At 44.2% G+C, this 17,408-nt stretch overlaps 1 long non-coding RNA gene across 1 annotated transcript in view; it reads left to right on the top strand.

The window, feature by feature from the left end:
• Positions 1–2,532: 2,532 nt before the first annotated feature.
• The window catches only part of LOC133283096 (uncharacterized), a 40,229-nt gene continuing 25,353 nt past the window's right edge, over positions 2,533–17,408 (top strand). Inside the window, exon 1 of the long non-coding RNA XR_009747755.1 lies at positions 2,533–3,043. This is a non-coding gene — a long non-coding RNA (uncharacterized LOC133283096). The remainder of the gene's footprint in view (positions 3,044–17,408) is intronic.

The following is a 17,408-nucleotide window of genomic DNA, read 5'->3' as shown; positions in this document are numbered from 1 at the left end:
AAACAAAAGTATTGTCTGTTGTAAATGCCTGCTAAGCAGAACAGAGACATCTGGTCCTATTGATAAGGAAAGTAGATACCTGGTCCTATTGATAAGGAAAGGCAGATGCCTGAATCTACTGATAAGGGGGAGAAGCAGATGATTTATGGCTGGGACACCGACCAAACTCTAAGGCCATACGTGAAGACTAAAAAGGTGAAAAGTTCAAGAAGAAGAAGACTCATTTACTTCATCTTGAAGACCCCTACTCACAGGAGGAAGACTCATTTACTTCATCTTGAGACCCCTGCCCATGACCAGAGGGGGCACTGCGCAGGCGCAGAGGACCTTCTGGCTCATTATAATACGAAGCGGGGATAGGACATGAATATGTATAGGCGTGTTGTGCAACCTTATGAATATATATAACTTTAGAGAATAAATGTAGAGGGAAACAACACTGAGGCACGCATGACTTTGAGGAATTATCCCCGTGCGCCTCAGCGCTGAATAAAAAGCATACCTACTTTACAACTTTAACGAGTTGTGGAGTCAATCCGCGCATCACCTGCTTAGAAGCAACTTATGGTAGCAGATGCAAGGATGTCTACGTGCCTGAGTTCTAACACAATGCATATCATTCCCTACCAGGAGGGCAGGTCCCTACTTGCAGACGGGTTTCTATTAAGCATGTGCGGTCATGTTTTACTTATGCTAAATAGCAAAGTTATGTCAACTAAGGCCTAATGGCTTGATCTCACTGTTCAGCCTGGAGAAGAGAAGGCTGCGTGGAGACCTCATAGCAGCCTTCCAATATCTGAAGGGTGCCTACAAGGATGATGGGGAGGGACTGTTCATTAGGGACTGTAGTGATTGGATGTGGGGAGTGAAGGCAATAAGATTTGCATGAAAAAGTTTGGGAATGAGCTCTGAGGCCTTGGTGCTTTGACAAGCCCTGGGGTGATGAGTTGGAACATTGAAGGACAGGGAAGGTAAACAAGCAAGCCTTGGGAGGATGGGCCAGGATGTAGTTGTGGTGGGAATCTCAGTCGTAAGGCCAGAGGATGTGGGGGTTGTGAGAGGGTCTGCAACATTGTAATTGGACTATTTACCTGGAGAGTTTTACAGGGGCCAATGAGATTGAACACTGTATGTATGTACAGGTTGGAAAGTACTAAACAAGGGGATAAAAAGGGCTTGGGGGTAATAAATGAGGATTTGAGTCTCTGCATCAACTTGAGTCCATGTCATGAAATGCCACAATAGGACATGAGGTAATGGGCTTAAACTAAAACAGGGAAAGTTCAGGTTAGATATAAGAAGTTCTTTACTGTGATGGTGGTGAGGCACTGGAACAGGTTGCCCAAAGATGTAGTCAATACTCCATCCCTGACAAAGTTCAAGGACAGGTTGGACAGAGCCTTGGGCAACACTGTCTAATGTGAGTTATCCCTGCCCATGGCGGGGGGGTGGAGCTAGATGATCTTAAGGTTCTTTCCAACCCTATTTTATGATTCTATAAAATGAAATCAGAAGTTAATTCAAAACACCTTTTTTCTCCTGAGGACTCCTGACAAAACTTTATCCCAGCATTTAGGCATATCCAAAACCTTGAGCCTACTACAAACTTTAGCCCTACAGCCAAGCACCGTTACAAGAGCAGCATAGCCCATTCCCTGAGAGCAAGACCTTCAGCAGAGATCAGTTCTGTTACTCTTTCCAGGATCCAATTGAATGCTCATCTACTGAGATAGCTAAAAGCAGGTACCGGTCCTACCCTCCCCACTACAACTAGTTCAACTGACAGAGGAGGAGAGCAAGCATTTAGTACCTAATGAGGAATGATTGAAATGAGCAGTGATTCGGAGAAAACTCCAGGAACTCACCAACAAAGTTTTAAGTTGGCAAGCAGGTATTCTTTATTGCAGCGCCAGGAGACACAGGGGATCACTCTTCCAAGCGTGTCTCTCCAAAGCATCAACCAGGCTGCGATTATACTGTCCTTAAACATACATATTCATTATATTACATGCATTGCATCATACTTTTTAGAGAATGCCTCCTGTATGCATACAAAAATGTGGTAGTGGGCTTTCAGACCCCTGGTGGTTATTTCTTCATCACTTTGTTTTAGGATCATTGTCATATCAGTCATATCAGTAAACACCAGGTGGTTCTGGCAAAGCTTATCTTAATAATTTCCTTTTCTCTATAGTTGCTAATAAAGCCTAAGGTTCTTGAGGTTACTTATTTACAACCCTATTCTTCAATCAACCCCATTCTTCAATCCACCCTATTCTTCAATCAACCCCATTCTTCAATCCCCCCTTTTCTTGTCCTATTGCAAATTCTTTTGCAACATTTTGTATACTACCATTACCATCTAGAGTCTTTTTGAAATAATTTCCTGTTTCTACTTGATTCTTGATTTAATTTCTTTTCCAATCTTCATAATTCATCATAGATCATTTACAATACGAAAAGGAACATTGTATCATACCATAAGTAATATTAAAACAATTGATATTAATAATCCTACAACCAGTTGCCTTAACCAGGAGAGATCAGGTAACCATGAACTTAAATTTCCCATATTTCTTCAAACACCCAGGAGGTATCATCCATGGCTATTTCATGAAATATCTTAGTTTGTTTCCAAATTTCCTCCAGATCTGTTACAATTCTGCCAGTTTCATCTATGTAGGAACAGCAACTTTCATTGATTATGGAACAAACCCTTCCTTGTAAAGCCAAAAACATGTCTAGAGCCATTCGGTTTTGTAATACCACTTTAGATAGGCTAGTTATCTCTTCTTGTTCCACTTGGATTATATCAATGGTTTTACTTTCTATTTCGTCTATGGTTGCTGAGATATTTACAATTGCCTTCTCTAATTCGCTTACTCCCAAAGATGGAAACAGCCATCTTACAAAACTGTGAAATGTGTTGTTCCGTTCAGCAATAGGATTAAACCATTGCTTAATCAGTTTAGCAAAACTTCTAACCCAGGTTCCAGAAGGATATATGTCAATAATAGTAAGATTGGGTAACACAGCACCTAAGGTGCATGCCCCCTTCCACTTGGGGGGTGGAGTCTTATAAACATTCTCTCCACATAACAAGTACCATCCTTTCCCTTTACGAATGGGCCACCATTGAACTAAGATACCATCTATATTAATAGTGTGATTGCAATTTGAATAGTGACGTATACCTGTGGCATTTAAACAAACAACCTCATACTCTGGTTCCTGGTGTAATACATCTTTGTACACAGGTATAATATTCTTTACTTGGACTAGGATTAACTATCCCAAATTTTAATCTTTCCCTCGGACGTAGATTGCTAGTGTTCACCCACAAATTTGTCCATGAGATAGTGCTGGAAATTGGAACACCAATTAATGAAAAGTCCTGATTTTCTCCTGATTTAGGCCACTGTGCACACACACAACAGTCACTACAATTAACAATTTTAGTCTGCATTAATTTCAGGTATAAGTATTAGTCCCAAGCTGGTACGCCAGTTATCATATAAATCCAAATTATGACTGATGCAATTTCATACGTAAGGGTCCTGAAGGTTCGATCCGCCATGTCTTCTCTGGTTCTGCTGCTTTCTTTATTCTTGAATAACGTATCCAAGCAGGTTGTTCCTTTATCTTCACTGCTGTAAAGGTGGTCAATAATATCTGGTACGGTCTTCTCCATTTCTCCTGCAGAGGATCTCCTGAAAAATTCTTAACATAAACCCAGTCTCTGGATCTAAAAGGGTGAATTGGATAATCCACACATCTCTCTCTTGTCCCTAATATTCTTTTATTTCTTCTAATTGTTTTCCCAGGTTGACCAGAAACTCTCGGAGATAGCCTTGTCCCACTTCCTGAAGACTTTCTCCTTTAAACTGGGACTGATATGGTCTTCCATAGAAAATTTTTACATGGGATAACCTCTTCTTTCGAACAAGGTTTAATTCAAATTCTTAATAGAGCCAGTGGCAAAGCTTGGTACCAATATAAATTCTTTTCCTGACATATTTTACTGATCTGTTGTTTGATCCAATGGTTCATCTTTTCTACTTGCCCACTGGCCTGAGGCCTGTATGGAACATGCAGTTGCCAATCAGTTTCTAATTTTTTGCTAATTTCTTGTAAAGTGGGAGCCTGGGTGGGAAGAAATTGCCTCTGGTACTCCAAACCAAGGTTTTATATAGTTTAACAATGTTCCAATTACTTGTCTTGCATTATTTGTTCTATGCTTCTGGCCACCCTGAAAAAGTATTCGTTAACACCAACAAATACTGATAACCTCTGGTAACTCAGAAAAATTCATTTGCCAATGCTGTCCCGGATACCTTCCTCCCCAGTTGTACCAATTTGATTTCTATTTTCAATTTTACAATTATTCTTGAGACAGAAATGCCATTGTAAATAATTGAACTACAGTATATAGTTTCCTTCCTACAATTTGTTTAAGTATTTATACAAAGAAGCGCCCCCATGAGTTTTGTTATGTTCTTCTTGTATCAGCTTCCATAATTGATTATAGGGGATCACTACTCACCCATCAGGTATTTTTATCCAACCCTTTTCATTTTCCTGTTCTTCCAAGTCTTCAATTAGTTTCATACCTTCTTTAGAGTACCTAGGTTTATTTTGCTCAATTACCAGTTTACCGTCATGAATTAAGGACATCACCTCAACTCTTTCTGTTTCTGCTGCCCATTTAGCCTCACAATCAGCCAAATTATTTCCAGTCTCTTGATCAGAGTTACCTCTTTGATGTCCTTTACAATGTATGATAGCCACTTCACTGGGTAATTGTACAGCTTCTAACAATAGTAGCATTTCCGTTGCATGTTTAATTTGTCTTCCCTGGGTATTTAAAAGTCCTTGTTCTTTCCATACTGCTCCATGTGCATGAACTACACCAAAGGCATATTTGGAATCAGTCCATATGTTTATCTGCTTGTTCTTTGCCAACTCAAGACCCCTACTCACAAGAGGAAAACTGCTCCAGGAACTTATTATCATAAGTCTCCTCCTCTTGGCATCTGTGCACTGCTCTCCGGTGACTGTGGGCAGGGGTCTTGAGGATGAAGTAAGCAGTCTTCTTCTTGTGAGTAGGGGCCTTGAGGATGAAGTAAGCAGTCTTCCTCACAGTGTACTTTTCACCTTTGGCACAGTTGGATGCCCCAGTAATCACACAACTAGCTGAAACCAGCCATATCTGTAATTCTTCTGATAACTACCAAAGATTTAGAACAGTGTGACCTTCCTGCAAAATTTATTGCAGGATGGGCAGACAAGGAGTATCCCAAGCTAGCAGATGTTTGGGAGGCTCTGTCTCTAAACTAACTGATAAGTAGAAGGACGGTGTGAAATAACTCATTTTTGTTTAGTGGGGCCACTAAATCCTGTTATCTCACCACAGACTTACAACACAAACATTTTTCTTTAAAACTAAAGATACTTTAGAAGACTAGTGTGAAACAATTAACTCATGTTTAGTGGGGCCACTACATTCCACAGACTTACAACATAAACATTGTTCTCTTTCTACAACCTAAATTAAGCTAAAAAGTGCTTTAACTCTATGTTTTCCAGGCACTAGCTTTCCTTATATCAAGTCTCCCCCTTCTTTCTTTTACCTTTACAAATTCTTTTGCTATGTGACTCCGCTTTGATCAAGAGATCTGAACCTTTTAAACTTGTCTAATCCTGAGTCTTTAGCAAGCTTTGTTTCTGTTATTGTAAACTCGTACAGTTATATCCACATAACCACACCTATGATTTGTGAAAGCCAATACATTTATGTGTTTATCACATGTAGTGTTCTGTGTTACAGCCACAGTAGCACGGTTTGGACAGCACACTCAGCACACACATGCTTCCTCTCACCCTACTCACCACAGCTGATCCCCTGTGGCTCTCGGGGGTCCTGCCAGGGCCTCAGCCCCACAGGCCCCTCTGCAGCCAGATGCCCACCCCGCTGGGCCCTCCATGGTGGCAGACCCCCACCCTTGAGGGTCCCCCATGGTGCCAAGCCCTCAGCCCAACAGCTCCACAGCGCCTGGCCCCCAGCTCCCCCGCAGTGCTATGACTGGACCGCAACCCTGCAGGGACGCCCCTCAATTGGTCAGGCTCCATCCTCGAGCATCCGGGGCGCCGCTTGCCTGTCAGGACCCACAGCCACCCCTGGAGCAGCAGCCGGTTTCCACGGCAACGGCGAGTGGCGGGAAGGCCGTGTGGAGAGCTAAGGCACGGGCGAGGCGCCGCGGGAGGCCGCGGGCGTCTTTCTCTGGCCCCAGAGAGCAGCCTTCCCGCCCGGCCCGGTGCCGCGAGAGTTTACACCCACACACAGGGAGAAGGGGCCTGCGGTTGTCGCGGGGCCATCTCGGCCGGCCGACGTGGGGGCACCCGGCCCTCTGGTTGCCTGATGGTGTCCTGCACAAAACCCTTCCTGCCATACAAACGGGGAGACACAGCTTTTGTCCTGCATTATTCATGCTCTCAGCACTGGAAATGAAAATATGCATAGTTTATAACTATTTTTCAGATCGCTTCAAAATTCTAATGAATTAAGATTTTAATTAAAAATTAAATAAAAAATAAAAAGCTCCAAAAGTGATTTTTATTTCACTTACATCTTTAATGTCAAAGTAACTCCAGTGGGCTTGATATTTTTAGTTTCATATAGCATAATAGAAGAGATGGGCATTTGCTGTTCTACTGTGGCAGAGCTGCAAAGCAGGTGGACATTGTAGGCAGGAGTCTTCATGTGGGCAAATGAAAGGCAAAATATGCGTACTGGGCCAAAGAGGGGACAAAGGAAGAACACTGTGCTTAAGATGTCCCCTAAGAGTGGCCTCTAGTCCTTCTCCTTCCCCCTAAACCAGGCTAATTTCCTAACGGTTCTACCAAGTGGAGAGAGACAAGGGGAGAGGAAAAGAGAGTAACTTCCCAGCCTCTGCCCTTGCTGATCCTGATGCCACTGCAACAGTAACCCACCCTGTTTTATAATTCCCCAGATGAATGAAAGAAGAACCTTTAATCCTCTTGGAAGAACTGCCCTTTCACAATCAAAATGTCCACACACCCCCTTGCCATTCTGGGAATATGAATGTAGATGCTTGTGAAAAGCAAGTAAATATCTTGTCCACAGCAAGGAAAATCTGTATTTGAATTTCAGACCTGTGACTGAAGAGTGAAACTCTGAAAAGCAGCAAATTCAGAAGAAATGTGGGATCCTTACACAGACCCAAGTGTAATTCTTACAACCCTTATTTAATTGTCTCACTAGAGCTGATGACATGACTCTTATAAGCAATCATGTGCTGAGCAGTGGCACCCAGGTGAGAAACGGATTCCCAGTGTGTTGGGCCACATAAAAGCATTGACGTTCCTAAAATTCCCAGTATCTTCTGAAATAAGACACAAGAACTGAACAGAAAAGCAGTGAAAGGAAGGGACTAGAGAGTCAGAGTGATGTAGATGGGATTACATGGCCTTGGGACACCTTCATGTTGACTGAAGCTCATTTCAACCTGTTCAGTTAATTTAACATTTTACTATCAAATCATCAGTTCCTCAGAGGAAAGGTGGTTGCTAGCCACCAGGTCCCTTGGTTATGTCATAACTCAGGAATATAGTGTGAGGGTCTAGAAAACTCAATCCAAGATGAGGTTCTACAAGGACAGTCACTTCTGAACAAGCAGATGAGCAGCCGAGGCTGATTTCCTGTGATAAAGATAACGCAGCACATTCAGAAATAAGGGATTAATGTGAAATTGTTTGATGCTTGGACTTTCCGCAAAGCTTTCTTCAACAAAGAATATCACATCTGAAAATTTACCTGCACTTTTTTTCCAAGAGGATGTCTTGACAATGGAAAGCTTAGCGCTCCTTTCCTTGGGATCAGCAATGGTGGAGGCTGGAAAGCTACTCTCTTTTCCTCTCCCCTTGTCTCTCTCCATTTGGTAGAACCGTTAGGAAATTGGCCTGGTTTAGGGGAAGGAGAAGGACTAGAGGCCACTCTTAGAGGACATATCAGGCACAGAGAGCATTCCTTAGTGCATGGACCAATCGTTATAAAGCTGCTGAGTCCATCTGCTGAATACCCCTTTGGCTAGTTTGGGTCAGGTGTCCTGTCTCTTATTCCTCCCGGCTTCCACTCCTCCTTGGCAAAGCATGAGACTGAGAAAGTCCTTAGTCAGAGTAAGGGTTACTTAGCAACAACTAAAAACATCGGTGTTATCAGCAGGGACTCATCTCAGAGACTCTAAGTGACATTTCTCCTGACCACTGCCAGTCTTCACGGAGATGCCTGTTCCCTTCAATTATCTGAGTCAAGCAAGCTAGTATCTGAATAGGAATGTGCAATTTTCTCAGATTCAGATTTTTTGAAAAGCCTGTGCTAGGCATAGCACCATACCCATAACTTTATTTCTGTAAGTCAAACAAATGTTGATTTGCTATCTTCTCCATGACTAGCTTGGTTTGCCCCTTCCTAGATACCATAATACCCATTTATGCCTAGATCTCCACACAACCCAGGCTGTACGTGTGTATGGAGAAGCAATACCTTCCCAAATTGGGTTCATGAGAGACTATCTAGGCAGTATTTTCTTGTACCTTTCATCATATATTCAAAGTAAAAACACAACTAAGTTGGATATTGACAGGGCCTGATCTCGGCACCCAACTACAGTAAGATTTGTACTCCCAAAGGGTAAACTCTGCTTTCTTCTCCAGAGCCTGTGGGCAGTCCCTGGGCAGTGCTGTGCTGGGCAAGGCGATCGTGAAGAAGTTCAGTGAGTAGCAAACGCCTTTATCGCAGCAGACAGCTCAGCTCTCATGTGGCTCCCTACATGCCAGCTAGTATGAGATCCTGGAGAGGTGGACACAGGCATGTCTGAAGAATCAGTTTCCATATAAACTCCTTCCTTCCCATCTCCCGAAGTCACTTGAGTGAAGGGTTAGGGTTACAGGGACTATTCTACTTTACCACCAAAGCCACCACTCCAGCTGTGCAACAACAGCCCTGGGTAACTTGGGGAAATCTGCTATTTATGGAAGCTTCACGGGCTCTACCAGACCCTGAATCCAGGAGTTTTTCCCATTAGTGAAAGCTAGAAACAGGGTACCTAAAAATACTCATTCCCAGCTGTAATTACATCCCCATTGCAAATTATTTTTATTTTCTATACAGGCCAAGCCATTTGCACCTCTTCTAGCACAGGTCATGCCCTGGTACTCACATACCTGGGACCAGTGTGACTCCTGCCATAGTGGCTCTGGCCAAACTGCAAGAGGAAACGGTTCCTCACCTCTACCCACTGCGCTCCTTTCCTTGGGATCAGCAATGGTGGAGGCTGGAAAGCTACTCTCTTTTCCTCTCCCCTTGTCTCTCTCCATTTGGTAGAACCGTTAGGAAATTGGCCTGGTTTAGGGGAAGGAGAAGGACTAGAGGCCACTCTTAGAGGACATATCAGGCACAGTGTTCTTCCTTTGTCCCCACTTTGGCCCAGTATGCATATTTTACCTTTCATTTCCCCAAATGAAGACCCCTGCCCACACTGTCCTCCTGCTTGGCAGCTCTGCCACAGTAGAATAGCAAATGCCCATCTAAGAACAGTCCAGTAACTAAGGTATAATACAAAACTACTACTGCTACCACCAATAATGATAAGGGAAATAACAAGGGAAGAGAATACAACCACTCACCAACCACTGAATGATACCCAGCCCGACCCTAGCAGCGATCTGGGCCTTCTGGGTAACTCCCCCCAATTTATATACTGGGCATGACATGCCATGGTATGGAATACCCCTTTGGCTAGTTTGGGTCAGGTGTCCTGTCTCTTATTCCTCCCGGCTTCCACTCCTCCTTGGCAAAGCATGAGACTGAGAAAGTCCTTAGTCAGAGTAAGGGTTACTTAGCAACAACTAAAAACATCGGTGTTATCAGCATTGTTCTGAGGATGAAAGTCAAAAACACAGCACTGCACCAGTTACTAAGGAGAGAAATAACTTCTACTGCTGAACCCAGGACAATAAGTCTTATGTGGAATGGCTGAGGGAACTGGGGCTGTTTATCCTGGTGAAGAGAAGGCTCAGGATGGGGGATCTTATTGCTCTTTACAACTACCTGAAAGGAGGTTGTAGTGAGGTGGGGGCTGGTCTCTTCTCCCAAGTAACAAGCAACAGGACCAGAGGTAACGGCCTCAAGCTGCGCCAGGGAGGTTTAGACTGGGTATTAGGAAACATTTCTTCACAGAGAGGATATTCAGGTATTGGAACAGGCTGCCCAGTGAAGTGGTGGCATCACCATCCCTGGAAGCGTTCAAAAACCACGTAAATGAGGCCCTCGGTGATATGGTTTAGTGGTGGTCTTGGCAGTCTTGGGGTAATGGTTAGACTTGATGATCTTAAAGGTCTTTTCCAGCATAGTTGATTCTATGATTCGGTTAACTTCACATACTTGAACAATGCCTGAGGTGATACCATGGATATTAAAATTTTTACAGTTAGGATACTGAAATTTTACTCTCAAAGAATACTGGTCTCTGATATTTCAACCAAATGCACTGTTTAAATAAAGAAGTATATCCCCCTGTGTCTGGATGCCAGGCAGGGAAAATAAAACGCTCCAAATAGCTGTGCAGGAGGAGTTTGAACTTGGTCAGAGTATGCTGAGGGACCTTAATTCTTTGGGGAATTAACTTTGAGCCAGATTATGTAATTTTAGCTATGTGGTTAACTAACCTCAAGCAAGAAAAGTAGAGCAAAAGAAGCGGAACAAAAGGGGATGAAAACGAGAAGTAGAAGAAGGAACTGAGAAGTTCGAGAGGTCAAAAGGATGGTGTCGAAAAAGCAGACTAATCAATTATAATTTTAGATTATGCGCGCAGACAGCAGCAACTAACCAATTGTATTGTAGCGTTAAGCATGTGGATATGATCAAAAACATATATAAACCATGTAATCTAAAGTAAAAAGGTCTTTGACCAGCAATCGGAGTCAATGCCTTAAATCCCCTCAAATGGTGACCCTGACGTGATCGCGGAACGAAAGGCGCAACTTGCAGAAGAGGGCTGTGTACTCCAGAGGGGACTGTCTCAGCCGAAGGATCGTCATGCCGGCTGGACCAAGCAGACCAGAAATCCCAGGTAGCTTCACACACCTCAGAGAAAAACTCAGGTGAGCAGCCAAGAGACAGGAGGGAAAGAGAGAGGATGGGTTTGAATATCTCAAGTGAAGAAAGGATGATAGTTAGGATGATGCAACAAATGTTAAAGAGACGAGGAGTAAAATATGAAAGAAACAATTTGGAACTATTGCTAGCATGGTTAAAAAGTAAAGACTTGCCTGCGGAAACACTGCGTGTATTGACTGTGAAATTTGGAGAAAAGCTGGTAATCTTCTCTTTGACCATGCTACAAGGGGTGACTCAAATGCCATACGTATACAATTGACATGGCATTTGGTATATGAGACGCTAAAACAAATGCATCATGAAAAAACTGTGACAGAGGAAATCAGTGGAGTATTAGTGACTGGAGATCCGAATGAGGAATCTGCTCACAGTGGAGAGTCAGCAAAACAGGAAACAGCAGTTCAGACGGACGAGAGTGAAGCAGAGCAGAAGGAAAGTGAGTCAGGAAGCTTGGATGAGGAGGGGACTGTGGTCTCACAAAAGGTAACATCGCTGCCACATACGCGACCTGTGGCCTCATGTAAAAAGGGTTCAGGCAGAACGATGATGGCTGCGAGCTGCGGGGAGAAAAAAGAGGAAGAGGAAGGGAGTAAAATAAGAGAAGGGTGGAGAAAAGTGCATTTAGATGGAATCAAGGAAGGGGAAAAGTTGCAATTAACCCCTCACTTGACATTTCCGGTCAGGGTCCAGCCCAATCAGCCCAGGATCCATCAGGCTTTCATTTGGGAACTGGTAAAGGAGGTTCGAAAAGCTGTGATGCAAAATGGGCTACAGTCACCATTTACCCAAACATTATTGGAAAATGTTTTGGGTGGACAGCTTGTGACCCCATTTGATTGTCATCAATTAGTCGCATTGATTTTAACACCAACCCAAAAGTTGTGGAAGGACAGATGGGCGGAGCTTTTTGAGGTGCAGGCTTCAGAGAATTTAAATCGTCAACTGGGCAATCCACGCCTGGGAGTGGGGGTAGATCATCTAATGGGAACAGGTGCATTTGCTACTCCTGAGACTCAGGCTTGATTGGTGCCAGACATTTTAAGAGACTCAACACGCTTAGCATTAAGAGCATTTGCTACTATTATGGAAATAGGAAGGAAACCGGTCTCTTTCACCGCGATAAGACAGGGAAAGGATGAGCCCTATATGCAATTTCTAGATCTCTTGCAAGAAGCCGTAGATAGGCAGTTTGATCATCCAGAAGCAAAAGAGTCTTTGTTACTAAAACTGGCCATTGAGAATGCGAATGTGGACTGTAGAAAGGTTTTGCTGTCCCTGCCAAAATCTGCATCATTAATAGAGATGATAGAGGCTGCGGAACACGTAGGCTCTTTAGAACAGCAACAGACAATGTTAGCCGGTGTGTCTGCTACGGCCATGCAACCCCTAGGAACCACAAATAAAAGATGTTATGTTTGTGACAAACTAGGTCACCTTAGCTTCCAATGCCCGAAAGGCAAAGCAGCCAAATCCAAGGGCCAATCAGACAGGGTCCCATGATTGTGCCCTCGATGTCAAAAGGGTCGTCATTATGCTAACCCGTGTCGGTCCAAATATGATCGGGAGGGCAAACCCCTTGATCAGGGTTCGGGAAACTAGAAGCACAGCATGGAGCAGGGCCGTGCCATGACACAAATGCCCCTGAATGTGGTGAGTGGACCCCCATCGTTAAACAACAACCTTCAGGGTGTTTGGACCAACTCACCACAAAAACTTGTGGAAGTGCCAGAGTGGATGTTGTGACGACAGAAGAAGTCACATCAAAAATACATACTGTCCGCACAGTGGCGCTTAATGCGCATGGACCTTTAGGCCACTGCCTTAGTGCCCTGATTATTAGGAAGTTCTAGTGTAACGCTACAGGGTATCTTTGTTCTGCCTGGTGTAATTGATGCGGACTATATGGGACAGATTAAGGCAATGGTATGGACTCCAAGCCCTCCAGTACATATCCCTAAGAACACATGTATAGCACAACTTATTCCATTTTTAAATTAGGCACCCAGAGCTGGGTCAAATAAAAGGGGAACTGGAGGCTTCGCCTCCACAGGACAAGAAACAAATATTATGTGGACATTAGAGATTCAGCAAACAAAACCTCAGATTCAAATAACGATGAGCTGGGGAAATCGATCAGTGCAGCTTCATATGCTAGCAGACACCGGAGCGGATGTGACAGTAATTGCTGAGAAAAATTGGCCCCAAGACTGGCCATTAATTAATCCCCAGGGAACTTAAGTAGGCATAGGAGGAAACACCACAACTAAGCAAAGTGCTCATTTAGTGACCTTTCAAACATCAGATGGATCTCAGGGTTTCACCAGACCATACGTGACTTTAATTCCCATGAATCTGTTGGGAAGGGACTTGCTAGGACAAATGGGATGTACCCTGTCGTCAAAAAATTTTTAGGATGGGCCACTGACGGGCAACCTGTACTCAAACTGAAATGGAAAACTGAAAAACCAGTTTGGGTAGATCAGTGGCCATTAACCACAGAAAAGGTTGCCATTCTGTGACAGCTCGTCCAAGAGCAGCTACAAGCTGGACACATTCAGCCATCAGCAAGCCCATGGAACACCCTGGTATTTGTCATCCTAAAGAAATAGGGGAAGTGGAGACTGTTACATGATCTGTGTTGGATAAATGAGGTGATATGGGACCTCTACAGCCAGGGTTACCTTCACCCACAATGATTTATCGAGATCAGAACATTTTAGTTATTGATTTAAAGGACTGTTTTGTCACAATACCTATTGATCCTAGAGACAGTGAGAAATTTGCCTTTTCAGTCCCTGTAACAAACAAGGACCTATGCAGCGTTATCAGTGGGTGGTATTGACACAAGGCATGAAAAATTCACCAACAATATGTCAAGGTTATGTTGATGTAGCATTGCGTCCATTTCAGGAGAGGCACCCACAATTATTAGTGTATCATTATATGGATGATATACTGGTAGCTGGGGAAAATAACCAAGAACCTGTTAAACAAGAATTGTGTTCAGTGTTGACACAACATAAATTGCAAATTGCCCCTGAAAAGGTTCAGGATACTGCACCATGGAAATACTTGGGTTGGAGAATCTTCGATCATACCACTGAACCTCAGAAATTAACCATCAAGGTCAATATCCATACACTTAATGATGTGCAAGTCTTGTTAGGAAATATCAATTGGATTCGAACATAATTGGGAACTGACAACAAAACTTTAGAACCATTGTTTGAGTTGTTGAAGGGTGACACAGACTTAAATGCACCCAGACAATTAACACCAGCAAAACAAGCAATAGCGATGGCAGAAGCAGCATTAAATGAGAGACAGGCACATCGTGTGGTGAATGGAATTCCTATTGAGTTTTTGATTGTCAATAATGATTTTCAGCCAGTAGGATTAATCATGCAATGGGTTGAATCTGATAAGGAGAAATTGAAAATTCTCAAGTGACAATTTTTGTCACATCAACTGTCAAAAATCCTTGTAACCAGACCTGAAATGTTTCCTCATTTAATTATAAAATGAAGGGATCGCATCATAGACCTATCTGGTAAAGAACCCCAAACCATAATTATTCCCATGACAGAACAATATTTGCAATGGTGTATGCAGAATAATTTAGCACTGCAGATAGCTCTAGCAGGATTTGATGGAGCAATCAGGGTCCATCATCATAGCCATTGAATATTGACTTTTATTCAGCAGGAATGTATAGAGGAAAACCCGAAGTGCAGTCTCCAACCTGTGAATGGTATCACAGTCTTTACAGATGGGAGTGGAAAATCAGGCAAAGCAGCTATTACCTGGCAAGAACAGGGCAGTGGAAATCACATATAGTTTTTTCTGAGGGATCAACCCAGATAGTAGAACTGAAAGCAGTGATTGAGGTGTTTAAACAATGGAACACATGTCCAATCAAGATGATTTCAGACTCAGCATATGTAGTAGGAGTTGTGCAACGATTAGAAAGGGCTTATTTGAAACATGTTGCAGTTGAAACCTTGTTTAACAATATGAAACAGTGATGGTTGTTGTTAAAACAAAGAACTGAAGTGTACTACATATGTCACCATCGTAGTCATACAAACTTGCCAGGATTCTGTGCAGAAGGAAATGCTAGAGCGGACCATTTAACACAGCCTGTCAATGTATCACCTGTGCCAAACATGTGGCAACAAGCTTGCATTTCTCATTAATTTTTTCACCTATCAGCAATGGTCCTAAAATGGAAGTTTCACTTGTCAATGGCAGATGCAAAAGCTATCATACAAGCCTGTCCTGATAGTCAACAACTGTCGTGGTTTAAACCCAGTCAGGTAATTCGTTCGCTCACTTCCCCCACTTTCTTTCCCTCCCCCTGCTCCCGGAGGGACAGAGAGGAGAATCGAAAAGAATGCAACTCCCACGGGTTGAGATAAGAACAGTTTAGTAACTAAGGTATAACACAAATCACTACTGCTACCACCAGTAATAATAATGATAAAGGAAATAACAAGGGAAGAGAATACAACACCTCAGCACCAGCTGACCAATAACTCGCCCCCCAGGCCCGACCAAGCTCCGACCGATACCTCCTCCAACCCTGCAGTCTCCCAGCCCTTCCGGCTCACTCCCAGTTACATCCTGGGCATGATGTGCTGTGGTATGGAATACCTCTTTGGTCAGTTTGGGTCAGGTGTCCTGTCTCTGCTTCCTCCTGGCTTCCCCTCCCCCCTGGCAGAGCATGAGGCTCACAAAGTCCTTGGCCAAACCAAAACATCACTATCAGCTCTGTTCCCGAGCTGAAAGTCAAAACACAGCACTGCACCAGCTACCAAGAAGGAGAAAAATGACTGCTACTGCTGAACCCAGGACATTATCCACCCCTTATTCCATACCATTCACGTCATGCTCAGATCCCACATTTTCAATATACCATCACTCTTATCTCAGTGCACTCTTATCTTAGTGCATGGACCAGTCCCTATAAAGCTGCTGAGTCCATCTGGTCCATGATGTCAGGCTCCATCTCTTGTAACAGTCTTCCAGAGCAGGAGAGACTGTGTGCAGTGTTCACACTTGTGAATAACCTGGGCAATAGTGTCCATTGCTAAGTCCACCCCTCGATCATGAGTCCATCTCTATGTTGCATCTCTGCTCTGATGGCCTGAAGTGCCATGGGCCCACCAGGCTCAAAATAATTCACTGTCCCCTTAAGAAGTTTCTGCAGCTTGTTGCTGGGGACTCCATACAGCTGCCTTCCAACTCCGATGCTTCCAAAGCACTGGAGGGGCCCAGTGGACTAGATACTTGCCCATACTGTCCCACACACCCTGCCACTCATGACTGTTCAGCCTTGGGGAAAACCTCTTGGTCCCCCTATATTGTCGTCTAACCCCAGACAAGACCCAAACCTGACTCTGCTTAACTTTTGAGATCAGACAAAATGGTTGTGGGTAAAACACAGTCTGTGTGTGTGCCAACATGCTGATCCCCATCACAATCAGCAGGCAGGTCCCAAGGATACCCAAAGGCCATTCAAAACCTTCAAAACTCTCAGTTGATGCTGCTGCAGTTGTCACTGGGGCTGGTGTAGCTGCTGTGCTTGCCGGCTCTCCCACCGCCAGCTTCTCTTTTCCTGAGTCCAGCTCTTCCTCCTCTGCCTTGCTGGGAAATGCTGCGTGGTCTCCTGCATCCTCCTGGGGCTCGGCGGGCGGCTTCCGGGAAACGCTCTCGGCCGTCGCGGGGCTGGGCTCCTCCGCGGGGCTGGGCTCCTCCGCGGGGCTCGGCTCGGCCGCGGGGCTCGGCTCCTCCGCCGCCTTCTCCCGCTGCTCGGCAGCCGCTTCCTTCTGCTCCTCGACCGCCCCGGCCTCCTCCACCGGCAGCCGTCCCCTCGCGGCCTCCGGCCCCGCTCCCGCCGCTGAACCCAGGACAACAACTCACTAAGGGTCCTACATTGTCAGTTAACCCCAGAGGTATTCAGTCACTTCAAATATGGCAAACAGATGTCACACATATCCCTGAATTTGGCAAACTAATATACGTTCATGTTTTTGTGGACACCTTTTCTCTGGCAGTTTGTATGACCGCTTTGGGAGGAGAAACTTCTAGACATGTGCAAACTCATTTTCGTCATGCCTTTGCTACTTTAAAAGTCCCACGACAAAAACATACAATTGTCCAAAATTGGGGAATCCAGCATGTCACTGGTATTCCCCACTCACCCACAGGA

This window comes from Pezoporus flaviventris, unplaced genomic scaffold (genome assembly GCF_033815535.1).
Source record: "Pezoporus flaviventris isolate CSIRO_AGI_PZ_B2104156 unplaced genomic scaffold, CSIRO_AGI_Pfla_v1 ptg000153l, whole genome shotgun sequence".
Classification (NCBI taxonomy): domain Eukaryota; kingdom Metazoa; phylum Chordata; class Aves; order Psittaciformes; family Psittacidae; genus Pezoporus; species Pezoporus flaviventris.
The sequence above is the reverse complement of the archived record's forward strand: the minus strand, read 5'-3'. Positions and strand labels throughout refer to the sequence as shown.